This window comes from Grammomys surdaster, unplaced genomic scaffold, assembly GCF_004785775.1.
Source record: "Grammomys surdaster isolate TR1022 unplaced genomic scaffold, NIH_TR_1.0 207, whole genome shotgun sequence".
In the NCBI taxonomy this organism is placed as follows: Eukaryota; Metazoa; Chordata; class Mammalia; order Rodentia; family Muridae; genus Grammomys; species Grammomys surdaster.
In genome coordinates, this window is record NW_021604652.1 from 1231617 (window position 1) to 1251858 (window position 20242).

Below are 20242 nucleotides of genomic sequence, written 5' to 3' on the forward strand. Positions count from 1 at the left end.
ATATTATGCTGAATGAAGTAACTCAGACACAAAAGGACAGGCATAGTATGTACTCATTAATAATTGGATATTAGCTAAAAAAATATAGAATACCAAGATACAGTTCACAGAACTCAAGAAGGTTAACAAGCTGAAGGGCCCAAGTGAGGATGCCTCAATCCCACTTGGGAGGGAGAAGAAAGCAATCACTGGAGGCAGAGGGAGGGAGGGATCTGGGTGGGAGAGAGGAAGGCAAGGAGAATAGGGGAACATGATCAGGTATGGGGAGGGGACAGAACTGAAGCCATTTGGGCCATCAGAAGGAATGGAAATATGCAACCTTAAGGGGTGAGAGGTGGGGGGGCTCTAGAATGTACCAGAGACCTGGGAGGTGAGAGACTCTCAGGACTCAAAGGACTCTCAGAACTCAAACCTTAGATGAAATGCCCTACAGTGGGGAGAGGGAACTTGAAGAGTCCATCTCTTGTAGAAAAACGGGACATCAAGTAGTAGGCTATTTAAATTTAAACCTGACGCAGCAATTGTCACAAAGGACTGTAATGTGATCATGCCATGCCACAGACTTGAAGATTGGACAGAATCTTCCAATCTTCCTATCAGAGAGCTCCTCAAATTTCAAAAACTAATTTGGAAAACAATGTGACTGCACAGACATTGGTGTTAGAGTTGCCTAGTAAATAAGACTCAAAGAATTTTCTAGAATTGGAGCTTGGGGAGAGTGGTATTTCTAAAGAAACATCAGAGTAGACTGATTTTAAAAAAACTCTCTGTATATCAATGACTCCAGCACTTACCTAGGTATTCTTGGTGTGGGACAAAACCTAAATACCAATTAAGATCTGTAAAATTTCCATAAAAATAAGTATTCTCCAACTTGGCTAACCTCTTTCAGATTTCATTGATCAGATCATCCCTGTTATCATCTGATGAGCAATATTCCTATGTACTAAAAATCCCAGGCAAATGAGAATTCCTGATTTCCAGGTCAATAGCATTCAATAACATCCTTCTATCTAAAACCAAACTAAACTTTCAGACTGCATTTGTTTTCCACTTCTGTACTTCTATGTGTGTGTCCATATCTCTGTCTTAAACACTGGATCTCATTTCTATTTACTTGGTACTTCCTTTTCACCCTTTCACATCAGATTTTATTTCTACCAGAGTGCCTTTATTAAGCATGTGAGCCTATTACTTGGCCTATTTTCTGTTTCAATAAAACAATATGTGGGTTGGAGTAGTTTACTTAACTTTTCAATGTTTCAATTTTTAACTCATAAAGTGAAGATTACTTTAAATCATAGGTTTACTACTGGCAAGAGCACAAAGGTCCTTGCACTCAAAAGATATAAGTGCTAGGGAAATTGGGAATGTTAAATACACATGGTTGTCTCTTCACAGGAATAGATGTATAACTTGTTTTCTGCCCTGAAGGCTGGAAATAGAGGTGCCTAAGTAACCCCCGTGCTCTCTGTAGGACCAGAACATACCTGGTTCCCCTAAGCTCCCACAAGCTGGACTGGGGGTGGCTAATAGTCTAGATGACCTCTGCACTATCTACATGCATGAGACTGCACCAGATCCTCATCTAGGCCCTTAAAACAACACATTTAGCCTAGCTATAGAGCCTATCTTCACAGAAGAGGTGACATGTGCTTTGAGAAGAGTTTTGATATAATTATGCTTCCTTGTGCACATGGGATTTGCTACAGCAGAAATATTTTCCAAAGTTGCACTGAACTTAAATATGCCTACAGTAAGATGCCCAGTTTAAATTCTATAAGAAATGTAATACCTGAAGCAGAGGAGGTGATTAGATTATTAAATCATGCTTCTGCTAAAGCTGGAGCTCAAAGAATAAATCCCTTACTTCCTTATCAATTACTTATCCTTCCTTCCTCATCATTTCCTACTGGAATTATACATAAACAAGAAAATGATATTATAGAAATTTATGGAGACACTTCCACTGGGCCCGAATATAGAGCAGGTCACAGGCGGCAGCTCTGTACCCAACCCCAGAAAACCAAGAGAAAGAGGGACTCCCAGGAGCTTGAACTCAGGCAGCATCGCAGGTAAGGAAAAAGCAGCACTTGCCCCAAACAGGGGGTAACTGGGACCCACTGGGACCCAGGAATTCGCTCCTGGCCCGGAGCGCACAGGCTCCATCCGGTCGGGGCCCGAGTGCTCGGCAGATCCCAGGAGTCAGCTCTGCACCCAATCTCATAGAACCTAGAGGAAGAGGGGCTCTCAGGAGCTCTAACCCAAGCAGTATCTTAGGCTAGGAGGTGGCAATACTTGCCCCAAACAGGGAGCAACTGGGACTCACTGGGACCCAGGAATTCACTCCTGGCCCGGAGCGCGGGTTCCTTCCAGTCTGAGCCCAAGCACTCAATAGATCCCGGGAATCAGCTCTGCACTCAATCTCACAGAACCCAGAGAAAGCAGGGCTCCCAGGAGCTCTAACCCAAGCAGTATCATAGGCTAGGAAGCGGCAATACTTGCCCCAATCAGGGAGCAACCGGAACCCACTGGGACCCAGGAATGCACTCCTGACCCAGAGCCCGGGCCCCTTCCAGTTTCCACCTGAGCACCTTTCGCTGTCTGAAGAGACCTCCTAAAATCGCAAAGATCCTTATTGGACTTGATTTACTCTATTACAATAGAAAAGGCTGTGTACAGCTCTTGACTGTGTACAGCCCTTAAAGAAGAAGGTTGCCTTTACATAGACAAGACAAGGAGGGTTAAAGAGAGCATGAAATAGGTAGTGAAGCCTAAGAAAAATCAGAGAGAGAAAGAGACAGATGAATGCTGGTACAAGAATTGGTTTGCAGCCTCTCCAAGGTTGTCAACCCTATTTCCTCCCATCTTGGGACCATTATTTGAGTTCTTTTTGCTTTTTTCTGCTGGTCCCTGGCCCTCAAATAGGTAGACTAACTCTGTGATACAACAGATAAATAATTTGGTAGCAAAACCTACTCAGATACATTATCATAAGTTAGCTATGGAGGACCACGAGACTCAAGATGAGGTTGTTACTTTATACAGGGTGTTTCCAAAATCCATCTCCACCCAACCTAAAAGGGGGGACTTCTGTCCCTAGACCAAGCAGAGAGGGGCCACCCAGAACCCCCTCTGACAGGTGATCTGAATTCTTGCTTAGGCTGCGAGGCTAAGCACTGCAAGGGAATATCAATAAAAGATAAAAATATCTATCTGGGTTCCCTGAGGGACAAGCCTGACTGCATAGGGGTTGATGTCAAAAGTATCCCCTCTCCAGGAAAAAGACATTGGGACAGGTATGGCCCTCATGCCTCACTAGACAACGACAGGGGGACCGGAGCCATTACAAGGTCCCCTTCAAATACTGGAGGTCAGGCCTCTATCCCCGCCTTTGCAAGTTTAGGATTGCCACAGCCCTTCTATACTTAGAGAAGGGAGGAGATGTCAGGGGCAGCCCTGCTTAAACACTGAAGGCCTAAATTCAGCCATAGGCCTAAAATTAGCAATAGGCCTGTCATACATGTATACAAACACCAAGTCTTGAGTCTCAGTGGAAAAACATTGAAACAGATGGCTATAAGTTAATGTAAACAGGCAGCTTTTGTGGAAATTTACCAGCCCGAGTAGTCATAGACCTTGTAAATAGGTAGCCTTGGCAGACAATACCAACTTAGATAAGGACAAGTGAGTCATAGGCAGAGTCATAGTGACCTGTCCCCTGAACCTTCACCCAGCCAATACCCTGTTCTGAAAGATACCCTGTATTCTCCCTGAACACCCACACTGCAGTGTCATTCCCTTCCCCACATCCTGCCTTTCTGTGTTTATAACCCCTGTGTGAATGATTTACGATTTGAGAAAAAATAAATTATATAAAAAAGAAATTTATGAATGTTATAATTTTCTACAACAATCTATAGCTCCTTATTTACAAGAAATCATAGACTTAATGATGGGAAGAACACATCTTATACAACTTAATAGTAAAGAGCCTATATAAATAACTGTTCCACTAAATAAAATGCAGATTAGTTATTTGTTTCACACTGATAATAGTTGGCAGGTTACATTAGCATGTTATTAGAGTCTATAGATAGTCAACGATTATTGAAAAGATCCCATTTTTCAGAGTTTTTAAAAGATATCCCAGGATTGATGCAGACAGCCCAGCATGTGAGGTTACTGCCACGAAACCATGAAGTTGAAGGAGACAAAATCAAAGCCAAAGTCAGCAAGCCATGGCACGTTTCAGAGGAAGGGCATCAAGGTTGCGGGGAAATGGAAGCAAGTGACGATCGACCCAAATCTGTTTGCAGATGGACAAATGGACGACTTGGTATGCTTTGAGGAACTGACAGATTACCATTTAGTCAAGAATCCCTCCCGTTTGTTCTCAAATGAGGAGACCAAGAAGAGAAAGGCTCAGGCTGTTTCAGAAGAGAAAGAAGAGGAGGAGGAGGAAGGAGAGTCCAGCTCCTCAAAGAAAAAGATCAAATTGAAGAAGCAGAGAGATGCGGTTCTAGTTGCTGAAGGCAGTGCTGCCCAGGATGAATATGAAGTCAAAGCTTCTGAGCCAGAGGCTCAGGTAGAAGTCACTGTTCTGATCAAAAGGTAGGAGGAACCATATCAGAAAGTCTGGCACAGGCTGTTCCAAGAAAGAAGAAAAACAAAGGGAAAAAAATTAGATACTTTTCAGAGCACTGCCTCCAAAATGCCCAAAAAAGGGAAGACATGGATGGCTGAGGTGCATGACCAGAAGGCAGTCTGCCTGGAAGGACCTGTTTGTGTCCAAGGCTGTTCATCCAGCACTCAGCTTTCTAGGCTTCTCGGCACCTACCCCAATCCAAGCTCTGACTTTAGCCTCTGCCATCCGTGACAAACTAGACATCCTTGGAGCTGCTGAGACAGGAAGCGGGAAAGCTCTGGCTTTTGCCATCCCGATGATTCACTCAGTGCTTCAGTGGCATAAGATGAAGGTTCCACCCATCCCAAGTAGCACTGGAATGCCACCGAGGGAGACGAAGTTAGGAGCTGCAGCCCATCTCAGATCACCTTGCAGGGACGGAACTGAACCTGGAGTGTTGCCTCAAGAGGCCAGAACTGAGACTGAAGCACAGCCCAGTGACTCTGCTGGGGTCCAGGCCACACCCAAGACTAGTGCCTCTGCCTCAGCCCGGGCACTGCTCCTCTGTGACGATGATGCTGGTGAAGGACCTTCTTCCTTAGTCGAGGAAAAGCCTGTCCCCAAGCAGAATGAGGACAGAGAAGAAAAGTTTGATGCAGAGCAGGCTGTAAAGTTAAAACAGGAGTTGTGTGGCCAAATTGTTGTTTATAAAGTACACCCAAGGTGTCCTCTGCTCGGACTGGTCCTGATTCCTACTCGAGAGCTGGTCATCCAGGTCAGACAACACATTGATGCTGTGGCCAGGTTCACAGGGATTAATACAGCAATTTTAGTTGGTGGAATGTCCACACAGAAACAGCAAAGGATGCTGAACCGCCATCCTGAGATTGTGATTGCCACCCCTGGTCGGCTCTGGGAGTTAGTTAAAGAAAAACACCCTTATTTGAGTAATCTTCAGCAGCTCAGGTGCCTGGTCATACATGAGGCTGATCGGATGGTTGAGAAAGGCCATTTTCCTGAACTCTCTCAGCTGCTGGAGATGCTAAATGACTCCCAGTACAACCCCAATCGATAAACTCTGTTTTTTTTCTGCCACATTAACCCTGTCACACGAAGCACCTGCTCGAATCCTTCATAAGAAACACGTGAAGAAAATGGATAAAATCAGCAAACTTGACCTTCTCGTGCAGAAGATTTGTGAGGGGCAAGCCAAAAGTCATTGACCTCACAAGGAGCGAGGGTACAGTGGAGACACTGATGGAGACCAAGATGCACTGCGAGACAGATGAGAAAGACTTGTATCTCTACTATTTTCTCATGCAGTACCCAGATCGTAGCCTGGTATTTGCCAACAGCATCTCCTGCATCAAATGCCTCTCTGGGCTCCTCATGGTCCTGGATATCATGCCGCTGACCCTGCATGCCTGCATGCACCAGAAGCAAAGGCTCAGAAACCTGGAGCAGTTTGCTGGTCTGGAAGACTATGCCCTTTTGGCAACAGATGTGGCAGCTCAGGGTCTGGATATTCCTAAAGTTCAGCATGTCATCCATTCCCAGGTGCCTCGCACCTCTGAGATTTACAACCACCGAAGTGGTTGGACTGCTCATGCTACCAAACTTCGAAGGCCTCAGCTTGATGCTGATTGGGCCTGCGGATGTGATCAACTTCAAGAAGATTTACAAAACTCTCAAGAAAGATGAGGACATCCCTCTGTTGACCATGGACATGGTCAAGGAGCAGATCCGTCTAACCCGACAGATTGAAAAAGCTGAACACCAGAACTTCCAGGCCTGTCTACACAACTCATGGATCAAGCAAGCAGCAGCGGCCCTCGAGATGGAGCTAGAAGAAGAGATGTACAAAGGAGGAAAAGCTGACCAGCAAGAAGAGAGTTGGCAGCAGAGGCAGATGAAGATTCTGAAGCAGGAACTACGCTATCAGCTTTCGCAGCCACTCTTCCAGGAGAACCTGGAAGACCAGATACCCCACACAGCCTGGCTGGCCGCCGCAGCCAGCGCTGGCCTCAAGGAATGTGGAGTCTGCACTGAGCTGCCTCTCCAGGCAAAAGAGGAGGAGGAGGAAGAAGCCAAAAGAACATCAGGCACCACCACGGCCACGGCCAAGCACAGGCTAATTGCCCAGTCGATGTGGTGACTGTTCAGTGATATCCTCCAGTTGTCTGTAAAAGCCTTCTCCTCCTTGCCTCTCACTCCACCATCCACTGGGCAAACCTCCGGCTCTTCTATCCTTTAGCAGGAAAGACCTCCCACGCGCGTGTGCTGTGGAGTTAGGTGTGGTAGGCGGGCTGTGTGTATCTGTGTCTGCAGGTTTTTTTGTGCTCACTTTTTCCAGATAAAATCAAGTAGGAGTCAGAGAAAAAAAAAGATATCCCATGATAATTGCCTAAATATTACTTTTATTGCTTTTAGAAATGGCTCCTCCAAAGGACAAGAAACATATATTTTATATACAAGTTCCACATGCTCCACAATAGAAGATTGTAGCCACTCCTGGTTGTACAGCTCAATACTCTAAACTCACTGTAATCCATCAGCTTTTATTCCTCAGCCACTGAATATTTTAACTGACCTCATATATAAATTAGCACATGAAGGCTAGACATGCACTAAGAATGGAAACTGGGCTAAGTTGAGAGAAAATGAATGTCGTAGAAGGGTTGTGAATGTAGAAAGGGTGTAGTGGAAAAATTGGAAATACTTGCGATATCTTTAAAGATGGACTCTAGTCATAGTAGAAATGGAAGAAAGATTCTATTCTCCTTCATAGTAGAAATGGAAGAAAGATATTATTCTCCTTCAGCTGAGTTTCCTTGGTTTGAAAATAAAGATAAATAAAAAAATGAATTCAAGTATTTTGAAACATGACAGTGATGCTGAACTGTTCTACATACCACCTCAGTCTCTAGATAACACAAAGAGGAAGAGCATGCTGGGAGGAAAGCCAGGAACCGCTGTGGCTATTGCTGGTAGAAGGCTGCTACAAATGGTTGGTGAAATGAGTTCTCTGTTACTGAGACTATAGATGCTTGCCCTGATGTTGCCTGGTCAAACAGTGCATCCATTCTCGGTGTGCTCACAGTATTAGCAGAATAAGAAATTGTATCTTGTCCTTCATATATATAAAAAAAATGGAGACTTTTTTCATTTCAGGCCTTTCAGGCACTGAGAGCACAAACAGAACTCAATTTCCTTTGTAGTTATGATTACTGAAACTTAATGTTTTAAATTTGTATTGTACAACATAACAAAAATTAATAAATTTGGGGTGGATTTAAGAAGAAAATGGGAAAAATTGAAATAAAAAGATTTTTAAAAAATATTTTTCTGGATAATGCAGTGGCCAAGAAATGAAAACATAATTGCACATTTCTTAAATTCCCTTGGAGCCCAGAAGGGGTTAAACAAAAAAAATTACAATCAATCCGAGGTGGAGTATTTTGACACTTTCACCTAAAATTATTTTTGGTATAGCCTAAAAATCTGTTCCATCAGACTGTGTGCAGAATGTCGTAGAAATGAAAGCCTTCTGTCAAACTCTTCTTCCATGAAACTGTTCTGCTTTGATGTTGGCAGCTTTGTTTCATTTACAGTATCAGCTGGATATGTACTTTCTCATCCGTGCATGGAAAAATCCAATTGTGTTTTGTTTTTCCTTCAGGATTTTCTGTGATTGTTTCTCAAGCATTTTTGAATATCCTATTACCTGGTAGGAGAGACTCCATGAACTCAAAATTAAAATTGCCCTATATTTTAAAGATCCCAAATCTTATAGCCTTGGGTTTAAATCTTTAAAAGTTAATTACCATTGTTAATTAAGTGGATTTTGACAAAAACAATTTTGTGCTTGCCCCTGAGGACTATCATGAGGGCCTATCCTCTATTAAATATTCCACTCAGTATTTTAAGCTACTAGTGCATAATTAGTAGTGAGTGGACATCAGCTTGACATCTGAAACTACAGCGGTCTGTGTCTTGGGCCTTCCTTGATGTCTGTAAAGAACTGTGCTTGGATTGCACTACAGGCATGCATCCCACCTTCCCTAACTAGCCAGCTGCAGAGCACAGTCCCAGGCGTGGCATGGGGCCCTGGGGGTTACAGGAAATTACCAGTATGCTTTATGTGGATCTTTGTTGATTAACTCTTCATACATTTTCTTTTAAAGACTCCCATTAAAATTGAAAATAGGTAATGATCCCACTTATACTGGCAAATGCTTTAAAGACTTTTGCAGTTTATGGAATATTAGTCATGTTACAGATATCCCTTAGATCCACAAAATTAAGCTATTGTAGAACAATACCATCAAATACTTAAATGGGAAATTGTAAAAATAAAAAGTGTATATACATCCATCTAAATCCCCACATGGTATGCTACATTTATCTATGCTAACTTTAATGTTTTTTTACTTTAAAGAATGATGCTTCCTCTGCTACCCCAGAGGACTTTGAGCTAATGGAGACACAGCCTAAAGTATATATTAAATAGAAAGATTTAGAAACTAATCAATGCAAAGGTCCAGATGTTATTCTAACATTGAAGCAAGGTTATGCTTATGTCTTTCCAGAAAATAAAACATCTGAAGGTAAACAACAAATCCATCAAGAGGAGATTTCCCAAGAGGAAAAATAAACTGATGACTTGGGGAGACATCAAGACTAAGTCATCAAGCTGAGACTTTGGGGAAACAACAAGGATACAATACCATTGAGTCAAAAATAATGTTGTTATGTTTACTGATTCTATTACACATTAATTCTCAGCTTGTCAATGCAGAATCTAAATGCATTTTGTCAGGGGGATAAAAGGCACACCTGAAATAGGAGACAGTATGATGTTGTTTTGACTTACTAAGGCTTGTTTTTATCCTTTAGGACCAGTTGTCTAGGCAAGAAGGTGGTATACAAATATTTAGTTACTAGTGGGTGATGTTTTGGTTGGCTTAATCTAACTGATTAGTTCAAATGCAATAATATGGATGTTAGCATAAATAGTACTCTTTGGAAAGCTCTGATAGTGGAAATTATAGTTGTATGATGATAAAAATACCCGACTATTCGATTCAAAGTGTGGCTGTTGGCACCTGCAGGACCTCAGAACAGTTCCGAGGGGGCTGAGAGACTCACAGAGGTTCTGAGGGGAGATGCAGGTTTTGAGGGGAGAGGAGTCTGAAGAGCCTGTAGTATCTCTAGAACTTAAAAGGCAGGTTTTATGGGAAGATGCTTTTAAAAAGTGGTCTCATGAAATCAGAAGGAATGATAACAGAACAGAACCACTCAAAGTGGAAAGTGCCAAAACTAGAGATGAGGGCAGTGATAGGTATGGAAGTACTATGGGAGATCAGCTGCAGCAAACAAAGGAACATGCCATTGCTGAGTAGAGCCAGTCCTCTGCTCACAGAACACCAGGAGGCTTGGGCCAGCAGTCCCCACTGCTCGCCTTGCTAGGGGTGAGGAGAGCATGGAGCCTGGGCTTTGCCAATCACTATGGTAGTAACCTGTGAGTCAGCAAGTCACCGAAGACAGGTGATACGCATTGGCCTGGAGCTCTCTGGGATCCTACACACAGATGCCCTGCCTAGCCACAAAATCACCCTGACTCTGAGCAACAACAGGATATCTGAGAAGAGTCTCAGTGATAGCCCAGTAGTTGTGATGCTTCATAAACCTAAACCAGATCAATGACTTGTTACAATATTTGCATGTGAGGTTGTCTGAGAAAAAATATATATTGTGTGAAACACTGCAGTTGGCAATGTCATGTCAGTGAACAAACTGTGATAGAGAGATGGGAAGGATGGTGGAATGGGGTGGTGTGAGCAAGGTGGAAAGATGATATGTATGGAAGGAAGGATGCTGTGGACAGGAGAGCATGTTGTTACCAAGTAGGGCCAGCAAGGTGCTGCTGTTCAGCAGCCTGGAGCTTACACAGGTTCTGCCCCTAAACACACTTCCAAGCCACATGATGGCCCTGACTGAGCAATGAATGGCAGGATGTCCAAGATGGAGAAAGGTTCATTTTCTAGATAGGGCCTCCTTGAAAGTTTTTATGAAAGGTTCTGCTACCTGAGGTCATGTTGGTGTCTGTGGTCTATGATGCTGCCATGGGCTGTGCTAATGCTTGTAGTTCATGTTGCAACTGGAAGCCATGTTGGTTCCCTTGGTTGATGGCATAGCCATAGCTGGCGACCATGTTGGCGTTGTGGGATGTTCATGTTGAGTTCTGTGGCCCATGCTGCCGGCAGAAACTATATGGAGGCCCATGACTGGTGCTGTTGCTGGATGTGACGGGCAAAGAAGCTTCTTTTGAAGTGGTATTTATTACTACAGGCTCATAGCTGAGAATGAGGGGCAGTGACGGCTTCTGTGACAATCTGACCCCCTCCCCCAAAAGAAAGAAATAGTCTAGACTGGAAGCCACTGGAAAAGAAAATTGTGATAAGGATGCTCTTCACAGTTGATGGCTTCTGGTGGGAGGGTAGAAAAGGACTCAGTTATCTTTAAGGGGCTGGCAACTGACAGTTTCACCATGCTCCAGTGAGTGTATGGGCAACACAAATTGGACTTGTTACATTTTTTCTTTTTGAGGGGAGGGCACAAGAAGAGGTGGGTGGACGTGGAATGAATGATAAGCAAGTATGATTGAGGTGCATTGTGTGAAATTCCCAAATAATCAATAAAAATATGTTTAAAAATGAACATTGGGTGTATTGCTTTCTAAAGTTGATATTATTGCACCTAGAATAGTGCTATTTATTGCCAATAGTTTAGACTAGCTGCATTTGGCAAATGGCAGTCAACAAGAACAATCTTTTTGTACCAGGGATCTGTGTGTTACCATGCTCCTAAAAAGAAATCTATATGGCATAGGAGTTACTCAAATACACTATGTACAAATAACCGGGAACAAAGTAGAATTCACCAACACCTATATTCATAGGGCTTCCCCTGATATACCTGTCTGTTGATATTTCCCTATCATATCATTTATGCTTTAAATGTACTTATATCCCTATTTATTGTAATTCCACTTGTAATTATAATTGTAATTATACCCTTCTTTATGGTAAACAACTGCCTTTAGAGTGAACTAACTCTCTCTCTCTCTCTCTCTCTCTCTCTCTCTCTCTCTCTCTCTCTCTGTATTTGTGTGTGTGTGTGTGTGTGTGTGTGTATGTGAATGCTTATACTGCCCTTCAGGTTATGAGGGTTTATGAAAGATAGACCATTTTACACCCAGTTTCTCAATAAATATTTGCAAATGATCATTAGAATTAAGAGATTTCTCCCCCCAAAATGTGATTATTCTTTGCATCTATTCGATCCTGTAATGGTTGCAGCCACAATGACTCTTTTATTGCCTCTCCAGGAATGGCTCCTGGAATACAGAGAGAGATCTCAATGAAGGCCTGTATGATTAGTAAAATTACTAACATTACAGCAAAGATATTATCAAAAATCAACATAGAGATGGGTGAATTGGACCAGAGTTTTACAAAATAGAGTTACTATAGATTATTTGTTGCTCAATGATAATCTCGGTTGTCAACAATTTCCTAGTATGTGTTGCTTTAATGTGTCAGATTTTTCTCATATCACTGTGTGGGTTCTCTGCCCCCATCAGTTATGTACATGTGGTCTCAGAATGTGGAGGAGTTTGGGAGCAAGGTCTCAGGTGGCAGTGAGTACAGCATGTAAAATGACCCAGGAGACTGTTTCGGAAAACAGCTTAATTATTGAAATAGAGGGGCTAGCTTATATAGCTCGAGTAGGGGAGAGGGGAGGAAAGAGGACAAGGGAGGAAGTGTTGCAATGGTAGCAGAAACCTTCCAAGCCTATCACCTGGATTAACAGACTGCCTGTCACATGATTTCTGTGAAGCCAGTTCTCTGGTGGGGAAACAGAAGCTTAACTGGCTTTGTCATGATGGAAATTTCCTTCCCCCAAGAGAAGTGATGAGTGAGAGATGAGTTGTATCTTGTTCAGTGCTATTTTGAATCATATTTTCCTTAGAGCAGGGACCAGTAAATTTTTGAGGTCATGAGGTGAAGTATTTTGATCTCCACAGGCCAAGATATCATCCATATAATGATAAATGTGAATTTCCTTTTCTAAATATCGTTCCAGGGCAGCAGCAACAGCTTCTTGGCATATAGTGGAGCTATTGGCCATCCCATGGAGTAGTATTCTCCATCTGTATCAGGAGGCTGGCCCAGAGTTGTTCATTTGGGGGACTGAAAAGATGAAACATTGACAATCTTTGGGGCGTAGAGGGGTAGAAGAAAAACGTTCTTTAATATCTATGGACAATACTGGAGTAGTGGCCAGGATTGCAGAGACAAGGGGAAGAGCCCTGTGGGTGGAATCCCCATATCCACATGGTCTTGTTGATGGCCCATAGATCTTATAATAGATGTCATCCCCCAGATTTCTTTTAATTGCAAAGATGGGAGCATTCCATGGGCTGTGGTGGGGAGGATATGTTGGAGTTGGAGTTGTTCTTTAATGAGCTAAGAGCTTTTCATTTCTCCCTGAGAAAGGCCACTATTCAATCCAGACTGGTTCAACTGATACCCAGTTAAGGTAAGGAGTATCATATCTAACAGTGGCTCTTAGAATTTTGAGTGCTGTTTGTCATAGTTCTCTATCTGGATGCATTCACTTTCCATGTTACTGGCAAAAACTGTACCTAGGGCTTCTAAGATATCGCTCCCCAATAGGTTGGAGGCATTTGTTGACAATAAGAAGTCCAATAAGGCAAACAGCACAATCTGGATCCTCCTATTTGAAGGCCTCTTTTGTGGTATATGCCTGGGAGGAGCCTTCTATGCCCATTAGTTATGGCTTAGGGTTTAGTTCCCAATGCTATAGGACCCCAGATCATTTAAAAATAGTTGTTTGTTCCAATTGCAATTAGGCATTTAAACAGTTTTCACTAAATCTTTAATATTGAGTTTGGGGTGTGGGCATTTCAAAATGTTAGTGACCCACAAGATTTTCCCTCTTACTGGAGGAGCTGAGGGTTACCCCTTTTGGAGTTTAAAAGCTTGAGGGGCTTACCATCTTTATTGTACATAGAACAATAATCCTTTTCCCACTGGAATCCTTTTACAGCTTTTAATTTTAAAATTTTAATTTAATTAATTTTAATTGTAAAGCTACCATCAGGGACAGATGGTAGTTTTAGGAGGGGCACCTTTCAGGTCCTTAGATGGGCTGGAGTTAGGACATTCGTCCTTCTAGTGTTCCCCCTTTCCATATTTAAAACACTTTCCTTTTGTTTTAAGGGCCATAGTGAAGACCTAGGAAAAGGAAGTGACATTATGGGAAGTTGTCCCAATGTCTTGAGTGGCAACTATCCACATATCATAATGTTTATTTTTCAAACCTTGACATGCCAGCTGGTGTTCCAAGGTCATGCTTCCCAAATTATGTTTTTAAGGAAGGTTTCTCTAGCCATAGGATCCAGAATTTTGCATTCTAGGCTCATTTTTGTTCTAAGAACAAAGTCAGAGAGGTATTCCTTGGGTTTTTGCTGGAGGAAGAGAATTGTGGAATTCCTGTCTTGGGATGTGTGTGTGTGGGGGGGCGGGTATGTGAACCCAGACCCTAATGGCACAAGAGTATACTTGATCAAAGTATCCCAGAGCCTGTTGTGCTCCTGTAGAGAAGTTACCTTGGCCTAAAACTCATCAAAGCCCCAAGGGATATTTTGTTGGTTCTGGTTTTGATTTTTCCTGATCTGTTGGAGGCATCCATCTCTATATAAAGCCTCCCATTTAAGGAACAGGAGTATAGGCAAGGAAGACCTACAGATGTCATGCCAGTCCTGTGTTGTACTAAGGGCAGCAGGAAGGCTCAGGGGAATGAATTAGGCCCAAGGACATGAATACCATCCTCTAGAACCACTTATCTAAGCTCTTTGAATTCATCGGCTTGGTAGGGCTAGCAGTGGGGCTGAGAGTAAGTGGGTTGAACAGTAACAAGGAAAGCCAAGATGTTATTTCCATTGTGGGCAATTTTGAAGTCATCTCTAATCTTGAAAAGTTGTTGGGTGATAGTTTATAGTGTGGGGCAGAAGGTGTGGAGCCTTCAAGAGTTTTGTGAGTGTCCTTAGTGAACAAGGCTGGAGGGACATAAGATAGCAGTGGGGGTGTAAAAAGAGGTGGGTGTGGGGGGGTCATTGGTTATTTTCTGTCTAATATATTCCATGGCTAGTTCAAAGGCAGCCGTGTTGTTTTCCTTAGCAGAGTCATCACTAGGAGTGAGAGGTTTGGGTTTGTCCTTAATTTCCTTCTGGGAGGGACCACACATTGATGGACAACCACAATGATGGGGAGGAAGGAGAGAAATATGTCCCTTCTTGGACTTTTCACGTTTGTGTGAAGTAAGACACCCAGGTCCAGATCTCAGCATCACAGGTGTTGCTGTAGATCATCCAAGGGGCTAACTGAAGGACCTCCTCCCAGAAGGAAATTGCTTCCTTCTGGGAGAGTTTAAGCCCCTGCAGCTTGAGGAGGAACTACAGGCTCCTAATTTCAGACTCCTGGTGGGAAACAATTTCCCATGACAGAAAAGGTGGATGTGCTCAAAGGGGAACCATTCCCAGGACAACAGGAATTCAGGAGAGTCCACTGAGACTGGGTGCAACCCTGCCTACAAATTCAAGAGAACTAGGGACTGTCCTAAGAGCTTTTAACTGGTTGTTGCATTAGTGGGTTCTTTCAGAGAGGTTTAGAGAAGCGATTTTTGCTGAAGCCCAAAGGACTGTCAGGGTCACACCAGAGGACTAAGGGACTTCAGTCAATGCCAGGGAGTAGCCCAAACCAAAATATGTCAGTTGCCTTTTTGTGGTAGTTGGTCCCTTGTGGTGGCTCAAATTGAAAGTAAAGGAGAAAGGAATAATCAGCTGGTCCTCAGGACAGGATGGCTAGGGAAGACATTGATGTCCCTTGGCGCAGAGTACTCACCCTCTTCTGTACTCATCCTCTTCTGTGTGTCCCAGAGAGTTCAAGCACCATATGTGGGTCCCCTGCTCCTGATTGGCCATTGCACCCCGGCAGTCTCAGAATGCAGTGTACTTTGCTGAAGAGCAGTCTTGGGCAGCAGTGAGTATGGGTTTATAAATGACCCAGGAGACTGTTTTAGGGGGCAGCTTGTTTACTGAAATAGAAGAGATAGCTTATACAGCTTGAGTCAGAGGAGGCAGGATGAAAAAGGACAAGGGAGGAAGGTGGGGCAGGGACCTTTGAAGTATATCAGCTAGATTAGCAGACTGCTGGTCACGTGATTTCTGAGAGGCCAGTTCTCTGGAGAGGAGGGGAAACAGAAACTTAATTGGCTTTATAATGGCATGGCCTGTGGAGTTGAGCAGGCCCAAGCCTGATTTGGGTAGGGAGTGGCCCTACTCCTGTAGTGCTCTCTAAAAGATGTCCTGGGTATGGGCAGCATACTGCCATCCCTTGCCTGGCTTGGGAACTATGATGGCTATTCATGGTTGTAAACTTGACTATATCTGGAATGAACTACAATCCAGAAATGGAGGGCACACCTGGAATCCACATCTTGAGGCTTGAAGACACAGGCTTCTGACCTGGATCTTGACATGGAGGTCTTGAGGCATAGTGGCCATGAAAAGCTTAGGCCCAGGCAAGGTAGTACAAAACTTTAATCTCAGGAGATGAAGGCAAGCAGATCAAGTCCAACCTGGGATAAAGCAAGTTCCAAATTGCTTCAAAATAAGAGATGTATAACATGTTTTCTTCCCAGAAAGCTGGCAATGGAGGTAGTTAATCACCTAGGTGACTCCTGAGCTACGTACCTGGTTTCCACGAGTTTCCCTGAACAGGATCAGAGTTCGCTAATAGTCTAGATGACCTCTGCACTATCCCTTGGCCAATGGCTTCCCCAGGCTCCCATAAACAGGAAAAAAGATGTTGATAGCCCAAATGACCTTTGCTATGCTTTTTGTATGATGAAGACCACATCATATCCTCCCCTATACCCTTAAGATAATGTATGTAGCCTATCTATATAACCCATCTCAAGTACTTTGAGAAGAGTTTTTGATATAATTATGCTTGATTGCACATACAGGATTGTGATACATCAGGGAACATTTTTGAAATTGTACTGTACTTAAATATGCCTATAATAAACTGCCTGGTGTCAGGTATTCAAAGTTTGAACCAACACCAACTACTGAGTCATGTTGAACCAGATTTCCTTCTTCTCTCATACAGATCATTACTTTGCTGGCCCATGTGTTTACAGAGACCCCCACATATTACAATAAATATGCAGATAAATAGCTCAATGCATATCATGTAGGACAGTTCTGAGCATTTAGTATTGTTTAGCATTATTAGAATGAGCACACTCATATGTTGGACTTTTTAATTCTATTTCCTCATAGATTAATCTCTCTGAAAGCAGAGGCTATGTGCTTATTCGTAAATGGTACTAACAGCATTGCAGAATGAATGAATAAAACATGAATTATTAATAAATACAGTCCTCCTCCATAGACCATGATTTATTCCCACATTCTGTACCCTAATCTTCTCAAACAACTAGATATCTAATAAAACAGCTTCTACCCACTTTTATTTTCTCCTTATGTTTTCTACAAATGGTGGAATGATTTTCCAAGCCATAGTTTATCCTTATTTTTCACACAGAGCATGTGTCACACACACACACACACACACACACACACACACACACACACACACACACACACAATCGAGGGAGAATGAGGGGTGCTGGAAGCTTACCAGAGGAAAAGATGGTGGTGACTAGAAGAGATTAAATACTGAATTGGAGATGATAAAAGCTAGAATGAAGGACCAAATCTTATGGAGAGAACCCTGTTACCTAATTATACTCTTTAGACACCTTGCTATAGAAGTTCTAGCCCACACAAAAAGAATGGAGCTATGAAATGTGTTAACAATTAATCCAATTAAAATGTATGTAGGTAAAAAAAAATGTACAGAACTTTTCAGGGAATTGGTAAGAGAACTCATGAAAATACAAATCAGATTCCTAAAAGTCTTGCTTAAAGCTGAGGAAAAATACTTATGGAAACTCCCGTAGGTCCAACTCTCTGTAATGATAAATCTGGGACTAGATCCAATGTACCATGTCCTAGATATTCAGATTCTCCTCTGACTGTTTCTACATAAGGAAAGAAACTAAAGCATTGAGAGGTTTGGTTAAAATACAAGAAAATATGTCCTCAAAGACTATTTTTGTACATGTGAGAGGCTTATTCTTAAATTCAGTGAGAACCACCAAGACAAATAAATTATACAGAGACATTTGGGGGTTTAACAACTTTTTCATTTAATCTCCACGCAAGGTTGTGTGGCTTGTAGGAAGCTGAGGCACAAGTTAGTAACTGTTTCTTTGTGGTTACTGCATGTTGCCTTAGAAAACTAAAATGGAATAGCCTGCCCCAAAATTCTCATCACTCATGTAACTGGTAAATACTTGACTTTAGGTCTAAATATAAAGTATCTATCAAAACCCTCATGAGTCAGTTTGTGCTTGCCCATGCCTAGGTCCTGTGCCTATCTTCTAATATTCATAAAGGGTCTTCTCTCCATCTTATCACCTTGGATAACACATTATTATTACACAACATAGACTATGTGCTCCATCTAACAAATGGATTACCTGGATGGAAACACAGTAGAATGTTTATGTAATAAGCCTGAAGTTCTACCTCATAAAGAAAGATTACTGTAAGATACAATGTTTTTCTCATGCCCATCATCCAACTATTTTATCACCTTCCTGAAATCCAGTTAAAATGTATGTAGATCATAATTTATAAATTACTGCTAACTGAAAAGTCCCCACCTACAAGACACCTCTTACAACATACACTGCATCTTTTTATATTATATTATTCTCAGACTCAACACTATAAAGCCATAGATCAACTTGATGCATCTTTTTATTCTCTTGCTCACAACCCTTCAACCAGGAGATGAACTAGAACACATCGCTATTAAGCATACAGTGGCCACCAACTCTGTTTCTCTCCCATTTGTTATAGCCCCAAATACATTTTCCTACCATCTATGAGCCTTCCAGATTATGACATTCACCTCTCAAACCACACGATGAATCCACTGACCAGATATTAATTAACTTACTCCAACTACTATGATTACTACAAGGCAGTGTGCCTCTCGTCTTTGCTATCATGATGCCAAAGCTCATGCTCCCGAGCCTTAATGCTTTCTGTAGACTTTATACCAAGTTTTTGCTTTTTTCCTCAGACACAAGCTTATGAAAAATTTTCTACTAATCCCTGTTGTGTGCAGGGGCACACTGGTCACTTGTTAACTTCTTGTCAATGCTCAATTCAAGATGTCATGAAACAATTATAACACTAGAGGCAGTATTTCCTAAGAAATAACCAGAAGATCCAGCCTTCGGAAATACCTGGGACTTGGCTTTAAGAGCAATTGGAAAGGGTATATCTAATACCCTCCTTCTGTGCATTCTTTGACATATACCCTCAGAGATAGAGGAAGTAAGACTTAGATAAGAGAGTGAGGAACGATAAACAAAGGTGATTGAGAATGTGGATTTCTGCCTGGGAAGAGCTTTCCATCTTCCTGTGTGTACAAGACACACATTCCTCTACAAACATAAGAAGGAAGAGCACATGTATTATTCTGGCTCTTGTTCATTCCTGAGCTTGGTAGGAAATCCTCCAGTGCCAACACACATAGGGAATGAAATCCTGCATTCCCCTCTCTTATCTGGCCTGGCCCCATACAGAAATGGCACTTTTGTAATGGAAAAGACCTTGTACACAGAAGAGCTAAATATAATCATTTATCTTCTGCCTGAACTCCTTCCACAGTAAACAACAAACTAAAGGGTAGCTGTTTCACAAAGGAAATGTATATATCTGATGTTCAACAACTCTCATGATGTACCTCCACTCCAGGTTCTACAACAGAACTGGCCAGGGGCAGGGAATAAACAGAGCAATGGGGGAATATAATCACACTACAGCCAGCTACATGTCTGAGAACATAGAGACTGTTACACCCAACAGAAAGACCTCAACTTTCTTTCAAAGCCTAGGCTGAACATCAGTTAACATTGTAGCCCAACTTATTTGTTTGCAAAGATTTCTACAGCTCAGGTTTTGACATACAGATTGAGAGGCCCCATTTGTTTCCTGAATACAGTCCCAGCCAGATGAGGTCCTGAAATACGACTCTCTACATCTGTTTCAAATCAAAATAAGAATGTGCAGCTAGTGTTGTGGATGATTTATTCCTCCTCTAATCAGTCAGATCTGGAGAGTATCTTCTTGTGGCCTCCAGGCCAGGAATACATAAAGTGTATTGCAACTACTCTGACACTAGAGGCAGTGTTGACTAACAAGAGACAGCTTTATTTCAGGATGTATCTGGTGTTGGGTTTTAACTCTAAGAGAGAAGGAGTCTCTCGCACATCCATCCTCAACATTTCAGAGGCTAATCAGTCCAACTTTCTAACTGCAAATGTGTTATGAGGAATTGACAAAGGAATATAGAGAAGAACGAAGTGGACAGATGCTCT

General features: G+C 42.4%; 1 pseudogene; it reads left to right on the forward strand.

The window, feature by feature from the left end:
• Positions 1-4198: 4198 nt before the first annotated feature.
• On the forward strand, positions 4199-6762 carry LOC114624504 (annotated as a pseudogene).
• Positions 6763-20242: the final 13480 nt, after the last annotated feature.